This window comes from Schistocerca cancellata, unplaced genomic scaffold (genome assembly GCF_023864275.1).
Source record: "Schistocerca cancellata isolate TAMUIC-IGC-003103 unplaced genomic scaffold, iqSchCanc2.1 HiC_scaffold_320, whole genome shotgun sequence".
Classification (NCBI taxonomy): Eukaryota; Metazoa; Arthropoda; class Insecta; order Orthoptera; family Acrididae; genus Schistocerca; species Schistocerca cancellata.
In genome coordinates, this window is record NW_026046338.1 from 172,197 (window position 1) to 188,900 (window position 16,704).

General features: G+C 53.8%; 42 non-coding genes across 42 annotated transcripts; 34 read left to right on the top strand and 8 right to left on the bottom strand.

The window, feature by feature from the left end:
• Window positions 1-282: 282 nt before the first annotated feature.
• Trnae-uuc (transfer RNA glutamic acid (anticodon UUC)) lies at window positions 283-354 on the top strand. The gene has a single exon. It is a non-coding gene; the product is annotated as a tRNA-Glu (tRNA).
• A 200-nt stretch (window positions 355-554) lies between these two features.
• Trnai-aau (transfer RNA isoleucine (anticodon AAU)) lies at window positions 555-628 on the top strand. The gene has a single exon. It is a non-coding gene; the product is annotated as a tRNA-Ile (tRNA).
• A 582-nt stretch (window positions 629-1,210) lies between these two features.
• On the bottom strand, window positions 1,211-1,282 carry Trnag-ucc (transfer RNA glycine (anticodon UCC)). Its single transcript has one exon. It is a non-coding gene; the product is annotated as a tRNA-Gly (tRNA).
• A 350-nt stretch (window positions 1,283-1,632) lies between these two features.
• On the top strand, window positions 1,633-1,703 carry Trnag-gcc (transfer RNA glycine (anticodon GCC)). Its single transcript has one exon. It is a non-coding gene; the product is annotated as a tRNA-Gly (tRNA).
• Window positions 1,704-1,864: 161 nt separating this feature from the next.
• On the top strand, window positions 1,865-1,937 carry Trnam-cau (transfer RNA methionine (anticodon CAU)). The gene has a single exon. It is a non-coding gene; the product is annotated as a tRNA-Met (tRNA).
• Window positions 1,938-2,242: 305 nt separating this feature from the next.
• Window positions 2,243-2,314, top strand: Trnae-uuc (transfer RNA glutamic acid (anticodon UUC)). Its single transcript has one exon. It is a non-coding gene; the product is annotated as a tRNA-Glu (tRNA).
• Window positions 2,315-2,514: 200 nt separating this feature from the next.
• Window positions 2,515-2,588, top strand: Trnai-aau (transfer RNA isoleucine (anticodon AAU)). The gene has a single exon. It is a non-coding gene; the product is annotated as a tRNA-Ile (tRNA).
• Window positions 2,589-3,170: 582 nt separating this feature from the next.
• Trnag-ucc (transfer RNA glycine (anticodon UCC)) lies at window positions 3,171-3,242 on the bottom strand. The gene has a single exon. It is a non-coding gene; the product is annotated as a tRNA-Gly (tRNA).
• A 355-nt stretch (window positions 3,243-3,597) lies between these two features.
• Trnag-gcc (transfer RNA glycine (anticodon GCC)) lies at window positions 3,598-3,668 on the top strand. The gene has a single exon. It is a non-coding gene; the product is annotated as a tRNA-Gly (tRNA).
• Window positions 3,669-3,829: 161 nt separating this feature from the next.
• Trnam-cau (transfer RNA methionine (anticodon CAU)) lies at window positions 3,830-3,902 on the top strand. The gene has a single exon. It is a non-coding gene; the product is annotated as a tRNA-Met (tRNA).
• A 305-nt stretch (window positions 3,903-4,207) lies between these two features.
• Trnae-uuc (transfer RNA glutamic acid (anticodon UUC)) lies at window positions 4,208-4,279 on the top strand. Its single transcript has one exon. It is a non-coding gene; the product is annotated as a tRNA-Glu (tRNA).
• Window positions 4,280-4,479: 200 nt separating this feature from the next.
• Trnai-aau (transfer RNA isoleucine (anticodon AAU)) lies at window positions 4,480-4,553 on the top strand. The gene has a single exon. It is a non-coding gene; the product is annotated as a tRNA-Ile (tRNA).
• A 582-nt stretch (window positions 4,554-5,135) lies between these two features.
• Window positions 5,136-5,207, bottom strand: Trnag-ucc (transfer RNA glycine (anticodon UCC)). The gene has a single exon. It is a non-coding gene; the product is annotated as a tRNA-Gly (tRNA).
• A 355-nt stretch (window positions 5,208-5,562) lies between these two features.
• On the top strand, window positions 5,563-5,633 carry Trnag-gcc (transfer RNA glycine (anticodon GCC)). Its single transcript has one exon. It is a non-coding gene; the product is annotated as a tRNA-Gly (tRNA).
• A 161-nt stretch (window positions 5,634-5,794) lies between these two features.
• On the top strand, window positions 5,795-5,867 carry Trnam-cau (transfer RNA methionine (anticodon CAU)). Its single transcript has one exon. It is a non-coding gene; the product is annotated as a tRNA-Met (tRNA).
• Window positions 5,868-6,172: 305 nt separating this feature from the next.
• Trnae-uuc (transfer RNA glutamic acid (anticodon UUC)) lies at window positions 6,173-6,244 on the top strand. The gene has a single exon. It is a non-coding gene; the product is annotated as a tRNA-Glu (tRNA).
• A 200-nt stretch (window positions 6,245-6,444) lies between these two features.
• On the top strand, window positions 6,445-6,518 carry Trnai-aau (transfer RNA isoleucine (anticodon AAU)). The gene has a single exon. It is a non-coding gene; the product is annotated as a tRNA-Ile (tRNA).
• A 582-nt stretch (window positions 6,519-7,100) lies between these two features.
• Trnag-ucc (transfer RNA glycine (anticodon UCC)) lies at window positions 7,101-7,172 on the bottom strand. The gene has a single exon. It is a non-coding gene; the product is annotated as a tRNA-Gly (tRNA).
• Window positions 7,173-7,527: 355 nt separating this feature from the next.
• On the top strand, window positions 7,528-7,598 carry Trnag-gcc (transfer RNA glycine (anticodon GCC)). Its single transcript has one exon. It is a non-coding gene; the product is annotated as a tRNA-Gly (tRNA).
• Window positions 7,599-7,759: 161 nt separating this feature from the next.
• Window positions 7,760-7,832, top strand: Trnam-cau (transfer RNA methionine (anticodon CAU)). Its single transcript has one exon. It is a non-coding gene; the product is annotated as a tRNA-Met (tRNA).
• A 305-nt stretch (window positions 7,833-8,137) lies between these two features.
• Window positions 8,138-8,209, top strand: Trnae-uuc (transfer RNA glutamic acid (anticodon UUC)). The gene has a single exon. It is a non-coding gene; the product is annotated as a tRNA-Glu (tRNA).
• A 200-nt stretch (window positions 8,210-8,409) lies between these two features.
• Window positions 8,410-8,483, top strand: Trnai-aau (transfer RNA isoleucine (anticodon AAU)). The gene has a single exon. It is a non-coding gene; the product is annotated as a tRNA-Ile (tRNA).
• Window positions 8,484-9,065: 582 nt separating this feature from the next.
• Window positions 9,066-9,137, bottom strand: Trnag-ucc (transfer RNA glycine (anticodon UCC)). The gene has a single exon. It is a non-coding gene; the product is annotated as a tRNA-Gly (tRNA).
• Window positions 9,138-9,492: 355 nt separating this feature from the next.
• Window positions 9,493-9,563, top strand: Trnag-gcc (transfer RNA glycine (anticodon GCC)). The gene has a single exon. It is a non-coding gene; the product is annotated as a tRNA-Gly (tRNA).
• A 161-nt stretch (window positions 9,564-9,724) lies between these two features.
• Trnam-cau (transfer RNA methionine (anticodon CAU)) lies at window positions 9,725-9,797 on the top strand. Its single transcript has one exon. It is a non-coding gene; the product is annotated as a tRNA-Met (tRNA).
• A 305-nt stretch (window positions 9,798-10,102) lies between these two features.
• Window positions 10,103-10,174, top strand: Trnae-uuc (transfer RNA glutamic acid (anticodon UUC)). The gene has a single exon. It is a non-coding gene; the product is annotated as a tRNA-Glu (tRNA).
• Window positions 10,175-10,374: 200 nt separating this feature from the next.
• Window positions 10,375-10,448, top strand: Trnai-aau (transfer RNA isoleucine (anticodon AAU)). Its single transcript has one exon. It is a non-coding gene; the product is annotated as a tRNA-Ile (tRNA).
• Window positions 10,449-11,030: 582 nt separating this feature from the next.
• Trnag-ucc (transfer RNA glycine (anticodon UCC)) lies at window positions 11,031-11,102 on the bottom strand. The gene has a single exon. It is a non-coding gene; the product is annotated as a tRNA-Gly (tRNA).
• A 355-nt stretch (window positions 11,103-11,457) lies between these two features.
• Window positions 11,458-11,528, top strand: Trnag-gcc (transfer RNA glycine (anticodon GCC)). Its single transcript has one exon. It is a non-coding gene; the product is annotated as a tRNA-Gly (tRNA).
• Window positions 11,529-11,689: 161 nt separating this feature from the next.
• Trnam-cau (transfer RNA methionine (anticodon CAU)) lies at window positions 11,690-11,762 on the top strand. Its single transcript has one exon. It is a non-coding gene; the product is annotated as a tRNA-Met (tRNA).
• A 305-nt stretch (window positions 11,763-12,067) lies between these two features.
• Window positions 12,068-12,139, top strand: Trnae-uuc (transfer RNA glutamic acid (anticodon UUC)). The gene has a single exon. It is a non-coding gene; the product is annotated as a tRNA-Glu (tRNA).
• Window positions 12,140-12,339: 200 nt separating this feature from the next.
• On the top strand, window positions 12,340-12,413 carry Trnai-aau (transfer RNA isoleucine (anticodon AAU)). The gene has a single exon. It is a non-coding gene; the product is annotated as a tRNA-Ile (tRNA).
• A 582-nt stretch (window positions 12,414-12,995) lies between these two features.
• Trnag-ucc (transfer RNA glycine (anticodon UCC)) lies at window positions 12,996-13,067 on the bottom strand. The gene has a single exon. It is a non-coding gene; the product is annotated as a tRNA-Gly (tRNA).
• A 355-nt stretch (window positions 13,068-13,422) lies between these two features.
• On the top strand, window positions 13,423-13,493 carry Trnag-gcc (transfer RNA glycine (anticodon GCC)). Its single transcript has one exon. It is a non-coding gene; the product is annotated as a tRNA-Gly (tRNA).
• Window positions 13,494-13,654: 161 nt separating this feature from the next.
• On the top strand, window positions 13,655-13,727 carry Trnam-cau (transfer RNA methionine (anticodon CAU)). Its single transcript has one exon. It is a non-coding gene; the product is annotated as a tRNA-Met (tRNA).
• A 305-nt stretch (window positions 13,728-14,032) lies between these two features.
• Window positions 14,033-14,104, top strand: Trnae-uuc (transfer RNA glutamic acid (anticodon UUC)). The gene has a single exon. It is a non-coding gene; the product is annotated as a tRNA-Glu (tRNA).
• Window positions 14,105-14,304: 200 nt separating this feature from the next.
• On the top strand, window positions 14,305-14,378 carry Trnai-aau (transfer RNA isoleucine (anticodon AAU)). The gene has a single exon. It is a non-coding gene; the product is annotated as a tRNA-Ile (tRNA).
• A 582-nt stretch (window positions 14,379-14,960) lies between these two features.
• Window positions 14,961-15,032, bottom strand: Trnag-ucc (transfer RNA glycine (anticodon UCC)). The gene has a single exon. It is a non-coding gene; the product is annotated as a tRNA-Gly (tRNA).
• A 355-nt stretch (window positions 15,033-15,387) lies between these two features.
• On the top strand, window positions 15,388-15,458 carry Trnag-gcc (transfer RNA glycine (anticodon GCC)). Its single transcript has one exon. It is a non-coding gene; the product is annotated as a tRNA-Gly (tRNA).
• A 161-nt stretch (window positions 15,459-15,619) lies between these two features.
• Window positions 15,620-15,692, top strand: Trnam-cau (transfer RNA methionine (anticodon CAU)). Its single transcript has one exon. It is a non-coding gene; the product is annotated as a tRNA-Met (tRNA).
• A 305-nt stretch (window positions 15,693-15,997) lies between these two features.
• On the top strand, window positions 15,998-16,069 carry Trnae-uuc (transfer RNA glutamic acid (anticodon UUC)). The gene has a single exon. It is a non-coding gene; the product is annotated as a tRNA-Glu (tRNA).
• Window positions 16,070-16,269: 200 nt separating this feature from the next.
• On the top strand, window positions 16,270-16,343 carry Trnai-aau (transfer RNA isoleucine (anticodon AAU)). The gene has a single exon. It is a non-coding gene; the product is annotated as a tRNA-Ile (tRNA).
• Window positions 16,344-16,704: the final 361 nt, after the last annotated feature.

The following is a 16,704-nucleotide window of genomic DNA, read 5'->3' on the forward strand; positions in this document are numbered from 1 at the left end:
GGTGCTGTTGCTGGGGCGCCAACGTATTTCTTGTTTGTTATCCACAACGTTTCAACGCTTCAGCGGGAAAATGTTTACTTCCTCTTATTGCTACTTACAGCTTCCCTTTTCCTCTTCTCCCAGCACAGCATGAAGCCATAAGCATTGCTCTGCGACGTTTGAGGTGCGCGCCTTGCCAGTCAGTATGTGCAAAGATGCTCGCAAAGAGAGAAGGGCGCCGACGTGGCACTCGACACGAAGTGCGACAAGCGACCGTACGAACGGTCCAATGGAACGACCACATCCGGTGTGGTCTAGTGGCTAGGATACCTGGCTTTCACCCAGGAGGCCCGGGTTCGATTCCCGGTACCGGAACGGAATTTTTTTTCCACACGAATCGTGACAAGTTTGAGCTGTCCGAGCGGCCGTTTCCCGTCCTGCTCGCAATATAGCTACTGTTTCGTGACCGTCAGCAGAATATAGACTAGGGAAGCAGACACACGACGACCATAGAAATGGTGTATGGCTTCATGCCAGCTGTTTCCAGTTTAGGGCTGAGCAACTGCATCTGCCGAGGCTCGTTAGCTCAGTTGGTTAGAGCGTCGTGCTAATAACGCGAAGGTCGCGGGTTCGATCCCCCCACGGGCCACTACTCTTTTACTACTACGAAAAGGCAGCGCCGATTTCAGCTGGCGAGTGTGATGACCAAAAGATCATCACCATGCGTGGAAGTTGACAGAGGATCCGAACCCGACTTGTCGGGAAGCGCTACAGCATTCACTCGGCAATGGGCATAATATTTTGAATACACTGGTTCTCAACCGATGAAGAGAAAATGAAAGAAAATGTCTGATTGCCGATGCGTAACAACTTTGGCCCTTGTCAGTACTTGGGCGGGTGAGCGCATGGGAACACAGGGTACTATTGGCAGTTTTACTTCCTATTTTTCTTTTCGGAGCTACAGCCCGATTCGGTCAGGGAGACGCCACCGTGAAATGAAGGGGCGTGCTGTGTGTCCATCGCCTCGCCTCTCCTCCCCTCTCTCAGTCGTTTATCGTGCTTGTCGTTTTGATATAGGCCGATTTGAGAGCGTCAGCTCTCGCGTCAGCTGAGCAAAGTCGAGACAAGTCGAGACACACTAAGGGCTGGTATGCAGCGAGTAAGAGGGGGGAAAAAACAATAATTTAAGAGCGCGCGGCAAAAGTACTCATACGCGAAATTAAAAGCCTGCTGCGGTGGCCGGGAATCGAACCCGGATCAACTGCTTGGAAGGCAACTATGCTGACCATTACACCACCACCGCACAAGCGAGCGCCACGACGCCGCGCGGTGTCGGCTTCCCGCCTGTCGGCAGCGGCCGAAGGTGATCGTACCTGCAGGCGCATTTCGAGGTAGGCTAGGGGAACACATCCAGTTGCATTCGGACGGCGTATCCACGCACACTTCGCATCCTTTGGCAAGAGTCGGCGCCGGCGACGCAAGAGTACGCAGAGGACCGCGTTCTGGCGGCATTTTTAAGCAGTGCAGTGCAGTGCAGTGCAGGATTCAGCGTCTGCAGCGTCTTCCGCACAGAATGCTACGGCGCTTGACGGCAGCCCCACTTTCCCTTGAGACATCTGCTCGGGAAGCAGCGTGAAGTTACCGCTGGCCCGAGCATCGGTGGTTCAGTGGTAGAATGCTCGCCTGCCACGCGGGCGGCCCGGGTTCGATTCCCGGCCGATGCATTATTTTGCTTTTCCCGCGATAATGCTGCCGCAACACCGCAATCAACTGGGCCGGCAATGAAATTGTAGCAACAGAACACGTTATCCAGGAAGAACAGTGTTTCTACGTCTAATATTGGGTACGCAACTTACCCAGTTTCCAGGAGAAACCCTTCACCCGTGCCTCGGTAGCGCAGTAGGCAGCGCGTAAGTCTCATAATCTTAAGGTCGTGAGTTCGATCCTCACCCGGGGCATTTAATTTTCTGTGACTGATGGTGGTGCTGTTGCTGGGGCGCCAACGTATTTCTTGTTTGTTATCCACAACGTTTCAACGCTTCAGCGGGAAAATGTTTACTTCCTCTTATTGCTACTTACAGCTTCCCTTTTCCTCTTCTCCCAGCACAGCATGAAGCCATAAGCATTGCTCTGCGACGTTTGAGGTGCGCGCCTTGCCAGTCAGTATGTGCAAAGATGCTCGCAAAGAGAGAAGGGCGCCGACGTGGCACTCGACACGAAGTGCGACAAGCGACCGTACGAACGGTCCAATGGAACGACCACATCCGGTGTGGTCTAGTGGCTAGGATACCTGGCTTTCACCCAGGAGGCCCGGGTTCGATTCCCGGTACCGGAACGGAATTTTTTTTCCACACGAATCGTGACAAGTTTGAGCTGTCCGAGCGGCCGTTTCCCGTCCTGCTCGCAATATAGCTACTGTTTCGTGACCGTCAGCAGAATATAGACTAGGGAAGCAGACACACGACGACCATAGAAATGGTGTATGGCTTCATGCCAGCTGTTTCCAGTTTAGGGCTGAGCAACTGCATCTGCCGAGGCTCGTTAGCTCAGTTGGTTAGAGCGTCGTGCTAATAACGCGAAGGTCGCGGGTTCGATCCCCCCACGGGCCACTACTCTTTTACTACTACGAAAAGGCAGCGCCGATTTCAGCTGGCGAGTGTGATGACCAAAAGATCATCACCATGCGTGGAAGTTGACAGAGGATCCGAACCCGACTTGTCGGGAAGCGCTACAGCATTCACTCGGCAATGGGCATAATATTTTGAATACACTGGTTCTCAACCGATGAAGAGAAAATGAAAGAAAATGTCTGATTGCCGATGCGTAACAACTTTGGCCCTTGTCAGTACTTGGGCGGGTGAGCGCATGGGAACACAGGGTACTATTGGCAGTTTTACTTCCTATTTTTCTTTTCGGAGCTACAGCCCGATTCGGTCAGGGAGACGCCACCGTGAAATGAAGGGGCGTGCTGTGTGTCCATCGCCTCGCCTCTCCTCCCCTCTCTCAGTCGTTTATCGTGCTTGTCGTTTTGATATAGGCCGATTTGAGAGCGTCAGCTCTCGCGTCAGCTGAGCAAAGTCGAGACAAGTCGAGACACACTAAGGGCTGGTATGCAGCGAGTAAGAGGGGGGAAAAAACAATAATTTAAGAGCGCGCGGCAAAAGTACTCATACGCGAAATTAAAAGCCTGCTGCGGTGGCCGGGAATCGAACCCGGATCAACTGCTTGGAAGGCAACTATGCTGACCATTACACCACCACCGCACAAGCGAGCGCCACGACGCCGCGCGGTGTCGGCTTCCCGCCTGTCGGCAGCGGCCGAAGGTGATCGTACCTGCAGGCGCATTTCGAGGTAGGCTAGGGGAACACATCCAGTTGCATTCGGACGGCGTATCCACGCACACTTCGCATCCTTTGGCAAGAGTCGGCGCCGGCGACGCAAGAGTACGCAGAGGACCGCGTTCTGGCGGCATTTTTCAGCAGTGCAGTGCAGTGCAGTGCAGTGCAGGATTCAGCGTCTGCAGCGTCTTCCGCACAGAATGCTACGGCGCTTGACGGCAGCCCCACTTTCCCTTGAGACATCTGCTCGGGAAGCAGCGTGAAGTTACCGCTGGCCCGAGCATCGGTGGTTCAGTGGTAGAATGCTCGCCTGCCACGCGGGCGGCCCGGGTTCGATTCCCGGCCGATGCATTATTTTGCTTTTCCCGCGATAATGCTGCCGCAACACCGCAATCAACTGGGCCGGCAATGAAATTGTAGCAACAGAACACGTTATCCAGGAAGAACAGTGTTTCTACGTCTAATATTGGGTACGCAACTTACCCAGTTTCCAGGAGAAACCCTTCACCCGTGCCTCGGTAGCGCAGTAGGCAGCGCGTAAGTCTCATAATCTTAAGGTCGTGAGTTCGATCCTCACCCGGGGCATTTAATTTTCTGTGACTGATGGTGGTGCTGTTGCTGGGGCGCCAACGTATTTCTTGTTTGTTATCCACAACGTTTCAACGCTTCAGCGGGAAAATGTTTACTTCCTCTTATTGCTACTTACAGCTTCCCTTTTCCTCTTCTCCCAGCACAGCATGAAGCCATAAGCATTGCTCTGCGACGTTTGAGGTGCGCGCCTTGCCAGTCAGTATGTGCAAAGATGCTCGCAAAGAGAGAAGGGCGCCGACGTGGCACTCGACACGAAGTGCGACAAGCGACCGTACGAACGGTCCAATGGAACGACCACATCCGGTGTGGTCTAGTGGCTAGGATACCTGGCTTTCACCCAGGAGGCCCGGGTTCGATTCCCGGTACCGGAACGGAATTTTTTTTCCACACGAATCGTGACAAGTTTGAGCTGTCCGAGCGGCCGTTTCCCGTCCTGCTCGCAATATAGCTACTGTTTCGTGACCGTCAGCAGAATATAGACTAGGGAAGCAGACACACGACGACCATAGAAATGGTGTATGGCTTCATGCCAGCTGTTTCCAGTTTAGGGCTGAGCAACTGCATCTGCCGAGGCTCGTTAGCTCAGTTGGTTAGAGCGTCGTGCTAATAACGCGAAGGTCGCGGGTTCGATCCCCCCACGGGCCACTACTCTTTTACTACTACGAAAAGGCAGCGCCGATTTCAGCTGGCGAGTGTGATGACCAAAAGATCATCACCATGCGTGGAAGTTGACAGAGGATCCGAACCCGACTTGTCGGGAAGCGCTACAGCATTCACTCGGCAATGGGCATAATATTTTGAATACACTGGTTCTCAACCGATGAAGAGAAAATGAAAGAAAATGTCTGATTGCCGATGCGTAACAACTTTGGCCCTTGTCAGTACTTGGGCGGGTGAGCGCATGGGAACACAGGGTACTATTGGCAGTTTTACTTCCTATTTTTCTTTTCGGAGCTACAGCCCGATTCGGTCAGGGAGACGCCACCGTGAAATGAAGGGGCGTGCTGTGTGTCCATCGCCTCGCCTCTCCTCCCCTCTCTCAGTCGTTTATCGTGCTTGTCGTTTTGATATAGGCCGATTTGAGAGCGTCAGCTCTCGCGTCAGCTGAGCAAAGTCGAGACAAGTCGAGACACACTAAGGGCTGGTATGCAGCGAGTAAGAGGGGGGAAAAAACAATAATTTAAGAGCGCGCGGCAAAAGTACTCATACGCGAAATTAAAAGCCTGCTGCGGTGGCCGGGAATCGAACCCGGATCAACTGCTTGGAAGGCAACTATGCTGACCATTACACCACCACCGCACAAGCGAGCGCCACGACGCCGCGCGGTGTCGGCTTCCCGCCTGTCGGCAGCGGCCGAAGGTGATCGTACCTGCAGGCGCATTTCGAGGTAGGCTAGGGGAACACATCCAGTTGCATTCGGACGGCGTATCCACGCACACTTCGCATCCTTTGGCAAGAGTCGGCGCCGGCGACGCAAGAGTACGCAGAGGACCGCGTTCTGGCGGCATTTTTCAGCAGTGCAGTGCAGTGCAGTGCAGTGCAGGATTCAGCGTCTGCAGCGTCTTCCGCACAGAATGCTACGGCGCTTGACGGCAGCCCCACTTTCCCTTGAGACATCTGCTCGGGAAGCAGCGTGAAGTTACCGCTGGCCCGAGCATCGGTGGTTCAGTGGTAGAATGCTCGCCTGCCACGCGGGCGGCCCGGGTTCGATTCCCGGCCGATGCATTATTTTGCTTTTCCCGCGATAATGCTGCCGCAACACCGCAATCAACTGGGCCGGCAATGAAATTGTAGCAACAGAACACGTTATCCAGGAAGAACAGTGTTTCTACGTCTAATATTGGGTACGCAACTTACCCAGTTTCCAGGAGAAACCCTTCACCCGTGCCTCGGTAGCGCAGTAGGCAGCGCGTAAGTCTCATAATCTTAAGGTCGTGAGTTCGATCCTCACCCGGGGCATTTAATTTTCTGTGACTGATGGTGGTGCTGTTGCTGGGGCGCCAACGTATTTCTTGTTTGTTATCCACAACGTTTCAACGCTTCAGCGGGAAAATGTTTACTTCCTCTTATTGCTACTTACAGCTTCCCTTTTCCTCTTCTCCCAGCACAGCATGAAGCCATAAGCATTGCTCTGCGACGTTTGAGGTGCGCGCCTTGCCAGTCAGTATGTGCAAAGATGCTCGCAAAGAGAGAAGGGCGCCGACGTGGCACTCGACACGAAGTGCGACAAGCGACCGTACGAACGGTCCAATGGAACGACCACATCCGGTGTGGTCTAGTGGCTAGGATACCTGGCTTTCACCCAGGAGGCCCGGGTTCGATTCCCGGTACCGGAACGGAATTTTTTTTCCACACGAATCGTGACAAGTTTGAGCTGTCCGAGCGGCCGTTTCCCGTCCTGCTCGCAATATAGCTACTGTTTCGTGACCGTCAGCAGAATATAGACTAGGGAAGCAGACACACGACGACCATAGAAATGGTGTATGGCTTCATGCCAGCTGTTTCCAGTTTAGGGCTGAGCAACTGCATCTGCCGAGGCTCGTTAGCTCAGTTGGTTAGAGCGTCGTGCTAATAACGCGAAGGTCGCGGGTTCGATCCCCCCACGGGCCACTACTCTTTTACTACTACGAAAAGGCAGCGCCGATTTCAGCTGGCGAGTGTGATGACCAAAAGATCATCACCATGCGTGGAAGTTGACAGAGGATCCGAACCCGACTTGTCGGGAAGCGCTACAGCATTCACTCGGCAATGGGCATAATATTTTGAATACACTGGTTCTCAACCGATGAAGAGAAAATGAAAGAAAATGTCTGATTGCCGATGCGTAACAACTTTGGCCCTTGTCAGTACTTGGGCGGGTGAGCGCATGGGAACACAGGGTACTATTGGCAGTTTTACTTCCTATTTTTCTTTTCGGAGCTACAGCCCGATTCGGTCAGGGAGACGCCACCGTGAAATGAAGGGGCGTGCTGTGTGTCCATCGCCTCGCCTCTCCTCCCCTCTCTCAGTCGTTTATCGTGCTTGTCGTTTTGATATAGGCCGATTTGAGAGCGTCAGCTCTCGCGTCAGCTGAGCAAAGTCGAGACAAGTCGAGACACACTAAGGGCTGGTATGCAGCGAGTAAGAGGGGGGAAAAAACAATAATTTAAGAGCGCGCGGCAAAAGTACTCATACGCGAAATTAAAAGCCTGCTGCGGTGGCCGGGAATCGAACCCGGATCAACTGCTTGGAAGGCAACTATGCTGACCATTACACCACTACCGCACAAGCGAGCGCCCCGACGCCGCGCGGTGTCGGCTTCCCGCCTGTCGGCAGCGGCCGAAGGTGATCGTACCTGCAGGCGCATTTCGAGGTAGGCTAGGGGAACACATCCAGTTGCATTCGGACGGCGTATCCACGCACACTTCGCATCCTTTGGCAAGAGTCGGCGCCGGCGACGCAAGAGTACGCAGAGGACCGCGTTCTGGCGGCATTTTTCAGCAGTGCAGTGCAGTGCAGTGCAGTGCAGGATTCAGCGTCTGCAGCGTCTTCCGCACAGAATGCTACGGCGCTTGACGGCAGCCCCACTTTCCCTTGAGACATCTGCTCGGGAAGCAGCGTGAAGTTACCGCTGGCCCGAGCATCGGTGGTTCAGTGGTAGAATGCTCGCCTGCCACGCGGGCGGCCCGGGTTCGATTCCCGGCCGATGCATTATTTTGCTTTTCCCGCGATAATGCTGCCGCAACACCGCAATCAACTGGGCCGGCAATGAAATTGTAGCAACAGAACACGTTATCCAGGAAGAACAGTGTTTCTACGTCTAATATTGGGTACGCAACTTACCCAGTTTCCAGGAGAAACCCTTCACCCGTGCCTCGGTAGCGCAGTAGGCAGCGCGTAAGTCTCATAATCTTAAGGTCGTGAGTTCGATCCTCACCCGGGGCATTTAATTTTCTGTGACTGATGGTGGTGCTGTTGCTGGGGCGCCAACGTATTTCTTGTTTGTTATCCACAACGTTTCAACGCTTCAGCGGGAAAATGTTTACTTCCTCTTATTGCTACTTACAGCTTCCCTTTTCCTCTTCTCCCAGCACAGCATGAAGCCATAAGCATTGCTCTGCGACGTTTGAGGTGCGCGCCTTGCCAGTCAGTATGTGCAAAGATGCTCGCAAAGAGAGAAGGGCGCCGACGTGGCACTCGACACGAAGTGCGACAAGCGACCGTACGAACGGTCCAATGGAACGACCACATCCGGTGTGGTCTAGTGGCTAGGATACCTGGCTTTCACCCAGGAGGCCCGGGTTCGATTCCCGGTACCGGAACGGAATTTTTTTTCCACACGAATCGTGACAAGTTTGAGCTGTCCGAGCGGCCGTTTCCCGTCCTGCTCGCAATATAGCTACTGTTTCGTGACCGTCAGCAGAATATAGACTAGGGAAGCAGACACACGACGACCATAGAAATGGTGTATGGCTTCATGCCAGCTGTTTCCAGTTTAGGGCTGAGCAACTGCATCTGCCGAGGCTCGTTAGCTCAGTTGGTTAGAGCGTCGTGCTAATAACGCGAAGGTCGCGGGTTCGATCCCCCCACGGGCCACTACTCTTTTACTACTACGAAAAGGCAGCGCCGATTTCAGCTGGCGAGTGTGATGACCAAAAGATCATCACCATGCGTGGAAGTTGACAGAGGATCCGAACCCGACTTGTCGGGAAGCGCTACAGCATTCACTCGGCAATGGGCATAATATTTTGAATACACTGGTTCTCAACCGATGAAGAGAAAATGAAAGAAAATGTCTGATTGCCGATGCGTAACAACTTTGGCCCTTGTCAGTACTTGGGCGGGTGAGCGCATGGGAACACAGGGTACTATTGGCAGTTTTACTTCCTATTTTTCTTTTCGGAGCTACAGCCCGATTCGGTCAGGGAGACGCCACCGTGAAATGAAGGGGCGTGCTGTGTGTCCATCGCCTCGCCTCTCCTCCCCTCTCTCAGTCGTTTATCGTGCTTGTCGTTTTGATATAGGCCGATTTGAGAGCGTCAGCTCTCGCGTCAGCTGAGCAAAGTCGAGACAAGTCGAGACACACTAAGGGCTGGTATGCAGCGAGTAAGAGGGGGGAAAAAACAATAATTTAAGAGCGCGCGGCAAAAGTACTCATACGCGAAATTAAAAGCCTGCTGCGGTGGCCGGGAATCGAACCCGGATCAACTGCTTGGAAGGCAACTATGCTGACCATTACACCACCACCGCACAAGCGAGCGCCACGACGCCGCGCGGTGTCGGCTTCCCGCCTGTCGGCAGCGGCCGAAGGTGATCGTACCTGCAGGCGCATTTCGAGGTAGGCTAGGGGAACACATCCAGTTGCATTCGGACGGCGTATCCACGCACACTTCGCATCCTTTGGCAAGAGTCGGCGCCGGCGACGCAAGAGTACGCAGAGGACCGCGTTCTGGCGGCATTTTTCAGCAGTGCAGTGCAGTGCAGTGCAGTGCAGGATTCAGCGTCTGCAGCGTCTTCCGCACAGAATGCTACGGCGCTTGACGGCAGCCCCACTTTCCCTTGAGACATCTGCTCGGGAAGCAGCGTGAAGTTACCGCTGGCCCGAGCATCGGTGGTTCAGTGGTAGAATGCTCGCCTGCCACGCGGGCGGCCCGGGTTCGATTCCCGGCCGATGCATTATTTTGCTTTTCCCGCGATAATGCTGCCGCAACACCGCAATCAACTGGGCCGGCAATGAAATTGTAGCAACAGAACACGTTATCCAGGAAGAACAGTGTTTCTACGTCTAATATTGGGTACGCAACTTACCCAGTTTCCAGGAGAAACCCTTCACCCGTGCCTCGGTAGCGCAGTAGGCAGCGCGTAAGTCTCATAATCTTAAGGTCGTGAGTTCGATCCTCACCCGGGGCATTTAATTTTCTGTGACTGATGGTGGTGCTGTTGCTGGGGCGCCAACGTATTTCTTGTTTGTTATCCACAACGTTTCAACGCTTCAGCGGGAAAATGTTTACTTCCTCTTATTGCTACTTACAGCTTCCCTTTTCCTCTTCTCCCAGCACAGCATGAAGCCATAAGCATTGCTCTGCGACGTTTGAGGTGCGCGCCTTGCCAGTCAGTATGTGCAAAGATGCTCGCAAAGAGAGAAGGGCGCCGACGTGGCACTCGACACGAAGTGCGACAAGCGACCGTACGAACGGTCCAATGGAACGACCACATCTGGTGTGGTCTAGTGGCTAGGATACCTGGCTTTCACCCAGGAGGCCCGGGTTCGATTCCCGGTACCGGAACGGAATTTTTTTTCCACACGAATCGTGACAAGTTTGAGCTGTCCGAGCGGCCGTTTCCCGTCCTGCTCGCAATATAGCTACTGTTTCGTGACCGTCAGCAGAATATAGACTAGGGAAGCAGACACACGACGACCATAGAAATGGTGTATGGCTTCATGCCAGCTGTTTCCAGTTTAGGGCTGAGCAACTGCATCTGCCGAGGCTCGTTAGCTCAGTTGGTTAGAGCGTCGTGCTAATAACGCGAAGGTCGCGGGTTCGATCCCCCCACGGGCCACTACTCTTTTACTACTACGAAAAGGCAGCGCCGATTTCAGCTGGCGAGTGTGATGACCAAAAGATCATCACCATGCGTGGAAGTTGACAGAGGATCCGAACCCGACTTGTCGGGAAGCGCTACAGCATTCACTCGGCAATGGGCATAATATTTTGAATACACTGGTTCTCAACCGATGAAGAGAAAATGAAAGAAAATGTCTGATTGCCGATGCGTAACAACTTTGGCCCTTGTCAGTACTTGGGCGGGTGAGCGCATGGGAACACAGGGTACTATTGGCAGTTTTACTTCCTATTTTTCTTTTCGGAGCTACAGCCCGATTCGGTCAGGGAGACGCCACCGTGAAATGAAGGGGCGTGCTGTGTGTCCATCGCCTCGCCTCTCCTCCCCTCTCTCAGTCGTTTATCGTGCTTGTCGTTTTGATATAGGCCGATTTGAGAGCGTCAGCTCTCGCGTCAGCTGAGCAAAGTCGAGACAAGTCGAGACACACTAAGGGCTGGTATGCAGCGAGTAAGAGGGGGGAAAAAACAATAATTTAAGAGCGCGCGGCAAAAGTACTCATACGCGAAATTAAAAGCCTGCTGCGGTGGCCGGGAATCGAACCCGGATCAACTGCTTGGAAGGCAACTATGCTGACCATTACACCACCACCGCACAAGCGAGCGCCACGACGCCGCGCGGTGTCGGCTTCCCGCCTGTCGGCAGCGGCCGAAGGTGATCGTACCTGCAGGCGCATTTCGAGGTAGGCTAGGGGAACACATCCAGTTGCATTCGGACGGCGTATCCACGCACACTTCGCATCCTTTGGCAAGAGTCGGCGCCGGCGACGCAAGAGTACGCAGAGGACCGCGTTCTGGCGGCATTTTTCAGCAGTGCAGTGCAGTGCAGTGCAGTGCAGGATTCAGCGTCTGCAGCGTCTTCCGCACAGAATGCTACGGCGCTTGACGGCAGCCCCACTTTCCCTTGAGACATCTGCTCGGGAAGCAGCGTGAAGTTACCGCTGGCCCGAGCATCGGTGGTTCAGTGGTAGAATGCTCGCCTGCCACGCGGGCGGCCCGGGTTCGATTCCCGGCCGATGCATTATTTTGCTTTTCCCGCGATAATGCTGCCGCAACACCGCAATCAACTGGGCCGGCAATGAAATTGTAGCAACAGAACACGTTATCCAGGAAGAACAGTGTTTCTACGTCTAATATTGGGTACGCAACTTACCCAGTTTCCAGGAGAAACCCTTCACCCGTGCCTCGGTAGCGCAGTAGGCAGCGCGTAAGTCTCATAATCTTAAGGTCGTGAGTTCGATCCTCACCCGGGGCATTTAATTTTCTGTGACTGATGGTGGTGCTGTTGCTGGGGCGCCAACGTATTTCTTGTTTGTTATCCACAACGTTTCAACGCTTCAGCGGGAAAATGTTTACTTCCTCTTATTGCTACTTACAGCTTCCCTTTTCCTCTTCTCCCAGCACAGCATGAAGCCATAAGCATTGCTCTGCGACGTTTGAGGTGCGCGCCTTGCCAGTCAGTATGTGCAAAGATGCTCGCAAAGAGAGAAGGGCGCCGACGTGGCACTCGACACGAAGTGCGACAAGCGACCGTACGAACGGTCCAATGGAACGACCACATCCGGTGTGGTCTAGTGGCTAGGATACCTGGCTTTCACCCAGGAGGCCCGGGTTCGATTCCCGGTACCGGAACAGAATTTTTTTTCCACACGAATCGTGACAAGTTTGAGCTGTCCGAGCGGCCGTTTCCCGTCCTGCTCGCAATATAGCTACTGTTTCGTGACCGTCAGCAGAATATAGACTAGGGAAGCAGACACACGACGACCATAGAAATGGTGTATGGCTTCATGCCAGCTGTTTCCAGTTTAGGGCTGAGCAACTGCATCTGCCGAGGCTCGTTAGCTCAGTTGGTTAGAGCGTCGTGCTAATAACGCGAAGGTCGCGGGTTCGATCCCCCCACGGGCCACTACTCTTTTACTACTACGAAAAGGCAGCGCCGATTTCAGCTGGCGAGTGTGATGACCAAAAGATCATCACCATGCGTGGAAGTTGACAGAGGATCCGAACCCGACTTGTCGGGAAGCGCTACAGCATTCACTCGGCAATGGGCATAATATTTTGAATACACTGGTTCTCAACCGATGAAGAGAAAATGAAAGAAAATGTCTGATTGCCGATGCGTAACAACTTTGGCCCTTGTCAGTACTTGGGCGGGTGAGCGCATGGGAACACAGGGTACTATTGGCAGTTTTACTTCCTATTTTTCTTTTCGGAGCTACAGCCCGATTCGGTCAGGGAGACGCCACCGTGAAATGAAGGGGCGTGCTGTGTGTCCATCGCCTCGCCTCTCCTCCCCTCTCTCAGTCGTTTATCGTGCTTGTCGTTTTGATATAGGCCGATTTGAGAGCGTCAGCTCTCGCGTCAGCTGAGCAAAGTCGAGACAAGTCGAGACACACTAAGGGCTGGTATGCAGCGAGTAAGAGGGGGGAAAAAACAATAATTTAAGAGCGCGCGGCAAAAGTACTCATACGCGAAATTAAAAGCCTGCTGCGGTGGCCGGGAATCGAACCCGGATCAACTGCTTGGAAGGCAACTATGCTGACCATTACACCACCACCGCACAAGCGAGCGCCCCGACGCCGCGCGGTGTCGGCTTCCCGCCTGTCGGCAGCGGCCGAAGGTGATCGTACCTGCAGGCGCATTTCGAGGTAGGCTAGGGGAACACATCCAGTTGCATTCGGACGGCGTATCCACGCACACTTCGCATCCTTTGGCAAGAGTCGGCGCCGGCGACGCAAGAGTACGCAGAGGACCGCGTTCTGGCGGCATTTTTCAGCAGTGCAGTGCAGTGCAGTGCAGTGCAGGATTCAGCGTCTGCAGCGTCTTCCGCACAGAATGCTACGGCGCTTGACGGCAGCCCCACTTTCCCTTGAGACATCTGCTCGGGAAGCAGCGTGAAGTTACCGCTGGCCCGAGCATCGGTGGTTCAGTGGTAGAATGCTCGCCTGCCACGCGGGCGGCCCGGGTTCGATTCCCGGCCGATGCATTATTTTGCTTTTCCCGCGATAATGCTGCCGCAACACCGCAATCAACTGGGCCGGCAATGAAATTGTAGCAACAGAACACGTTATCCAGGAAGAACAGTGTTTCTACGTCTAATATTGGGTACGCAACTTACCCAGTTTCCAGGAGAAACCCTTCACCCGTGCCTCGGTAGCGCAGTAGGCAGCGCGTAAGTCTCATAATCTTAAGGTCGTGAGTTCGATCCTCACCCGGGGCATTTAATTTTCTGTGACTGATGGTGGTGCTGTTGCTGGGGCGCCAACGTATTTCTTGTTTGTTATCCACAACGTTTCAACGCTTCAGCGGGAAAATGTTTACTTCCTCTTATTGCTACTTACAGCTTCCCTTTTCCTCTTCTCCCAGCACAGCATGAAGCCATAAGCATTGCTCTGCGACGTTTGAGGTGCGCGCCTTGCCAGTCAGTATGTGCAAAGATGCTCGCAAAGAGAGAAGGGCGCCGACGTGGCACTCGACACGAAGTGCGACAAGCGACCGTACGAACGGTCCAATGGAACGACCACATCCGGTGTGGTCTAGTGGCTAGGATACCTGGCTTTCACCCAGGAGGCCCGGGTTCGATTCCCGGTACCGGAACGGAATTTTTTTTCCACACGAATCGTGACAAGTTTGAGCTGTCCGAGCGGCCGTTTCCCGTCCTGCTCGCAATATAGCTACTGTTTCGTGACCGTCAGCAGAATATAGACTAGGGAAGCAGACACACGACGACCATAGAAATGGTGTATGGCTTCATGCCAGCTGTTTCCAGTTTAGGGCTGAGCAACTGCATCTGCCGAGGCTCGTTAGCTCAGTTGGTTAGAGCGTCGTGCTAATAACGCGAAGGTCGCGGGTTCGATCCCCCCACGGGCCACTACTCTTTTACTACTACGAAAAGGCAGCGCCGATTTCAGCTGGCGAGTGTGATGACCAAAAGATCATCACCATGCGTGGAAGTTGACAGAGGATCCGAACCCGACTTGTCGGGAAGCGCTACAGCATTCACTCGGCAATGGGCATAATATTTTGAATACACTGGTTCTCAACCGATGAAGAGAAAATGAAAGAAAATGTCTGATTGCCGATGCGTAACAACTTTGGCCCTTGTCAGTACTTGGGCGGGTGAGCGCATGGGAACACAGGGTACTATTGGCAGTTTTACTTCCTATTTTTCTTTTCGGAGCTACAGCCCGATTCGGTCAGGGAGACGCCACCGTGAAATGAAGGGGCGTGCTGTGTGTCCATCGCCTCGCCTCTCCTCCCCTCTCTCAGTCGTTTATCGTGCTTGTCGTTTTGATATAGGCCGATTTGAGAGCGTCAGCTCTCGCGTCAGCTGAGCAAAGTCGAGACAAGTCGAGACACACTAAGGGCTGGTATGCAGCGAGTAAGAGGGGGGAAAAAACAATAATTTAAGAGCGCGCGGCAAAAGTACTCATACGCGAAATTAAAAGCCTGCTGCGGTGGCCGGGAATCGAACCCGGATCAACTGCTTGGAAGGCAACTATGCTGACCATTACACCACCACCGCACAAGCGAGCGCCCCGACGCCGCGCGGTGTCGGCTTCCCGCCTGTCGGCAGCGGCCGAAGGTGATCGTACCTGCAGGCGCATTTCGAGGTAGGCTAGGGGAACACATCCAGTTGCATTCGGACGGCGTATCCACGCACACTTCGCATCCTTTGGCAAGAGTCGGCGCCGGCGACGCAAGAGTACGCAGAGGACCGCGTTCTGGCGGCATTTTTCAGCAGTGCAGTGCAGTGCAGTGCAGTGCAGGATTCAGCGTCTGCAGCGTCTTCCGCACAGAATGCTACGGCGCTTGACGGCAGCCCCACTTTCCCTTGAGACATCTGCTCGGGAAGCAGCGTGAAGTTACCGCTGGCCCGAGCATCGGTGGTTCAGTGGTAGAATGCTCGCCTGCCACGCGGGCGGCCCGGGTTCGATTCCCGGCCGATGCATTATTTTGCTTTTCCCGCGATAATGCTGCCGCAACACCGCAATCAACTGGGCCGGCAATGAAATTGTAGCAACAGAACACGTTATCCAGGAAGAACAGTGTTTCTACGTCTAATATTGGGTACGCAACTTACCCAGTTTCCAGGAGAAACCCTTCACCCGTGCCTCGGTAGCGCAGTAGGCAGCGCGTAAGTCTCATAATCTTAAGGTCGTGAGTTCGATCCTCACCCGGGGCATTTAATTTTCTGTGACTGATGGTGGTGCTGTTGCTGGGGCGCCAACGTATTTCTTGTTTGTTATCCACAACGTTTCAACGCTTCAGCGGGAAAATGTTTACTTCCTCTTATTGCTACTTACAGCTTCCCTTTTCCTCTTCTCCCAGCACAGCATGAAGCCATAAGCATTGCTCTGCGACGTTTGAGGTGCGCGCCTTGCCAGTCAGTATGTGCAAAGATGCTCGCAAAGAGAGAAGGGCGCCGACGTGGCACTCGACACGAAGTGCGACAAGCGACCGTACGAACGGTCCAATGGAACGACCACATCCGGTGTGGTCTAGTGGCTAGGATACCTGGCTTTCACCCAGGAGGCCCGGGTTCGATTCCCGGTACCGGAACGGAATTTTTTTTCCACACGAATCGTGACAAGTTTGAGCTGTCCGAGCGGCCGTTTCCCGTCCTGCTCGCAATATAGCTACTGTTTCGTGACCGTCAGCAGAATATAGACTAGGGAAGCAGACACACGACGACCATAGAAATGGTGTATGGCTTCATGCCAGCTGTTTCCAGTTTAGGGCTGAGCAACTGCATCTGCCGAGGCTCGTTAGCTCAGTTGGTTAGAGCGTCGTGCTAATAACGCGAAGGTCGCGGGTTCGATCCCCCCACGGGCCACTACTCTTTTACTACTACGAAAAGGCAGCGCCGATTTCAGCTGGCGAGTGTGATGACCAAAAGATCATCACCATGCGTGGAAGTTGACAGAGGATCCGAACCCGACTTGTCGGGAAGCGCTACAGCATTCACTCGGCAATGGGCATAATATTTTGAATACACTGGTTCTCAACCGATGAAGAGAAAATGAAAGAAAATGTCTGATTGCCGATGCGTAACAACTTTGGCCCTTGTCAGTACTTGGGCGGGTGAGCGCATGGGAACACAGGGTACTATTGGCAGTTTTACTTCCTATTTTTCTTTTCGGAGCTACAGCCCGATTCGGTCAGGGAGACGCCACCGTGAAATGAAGGGGCGTGCT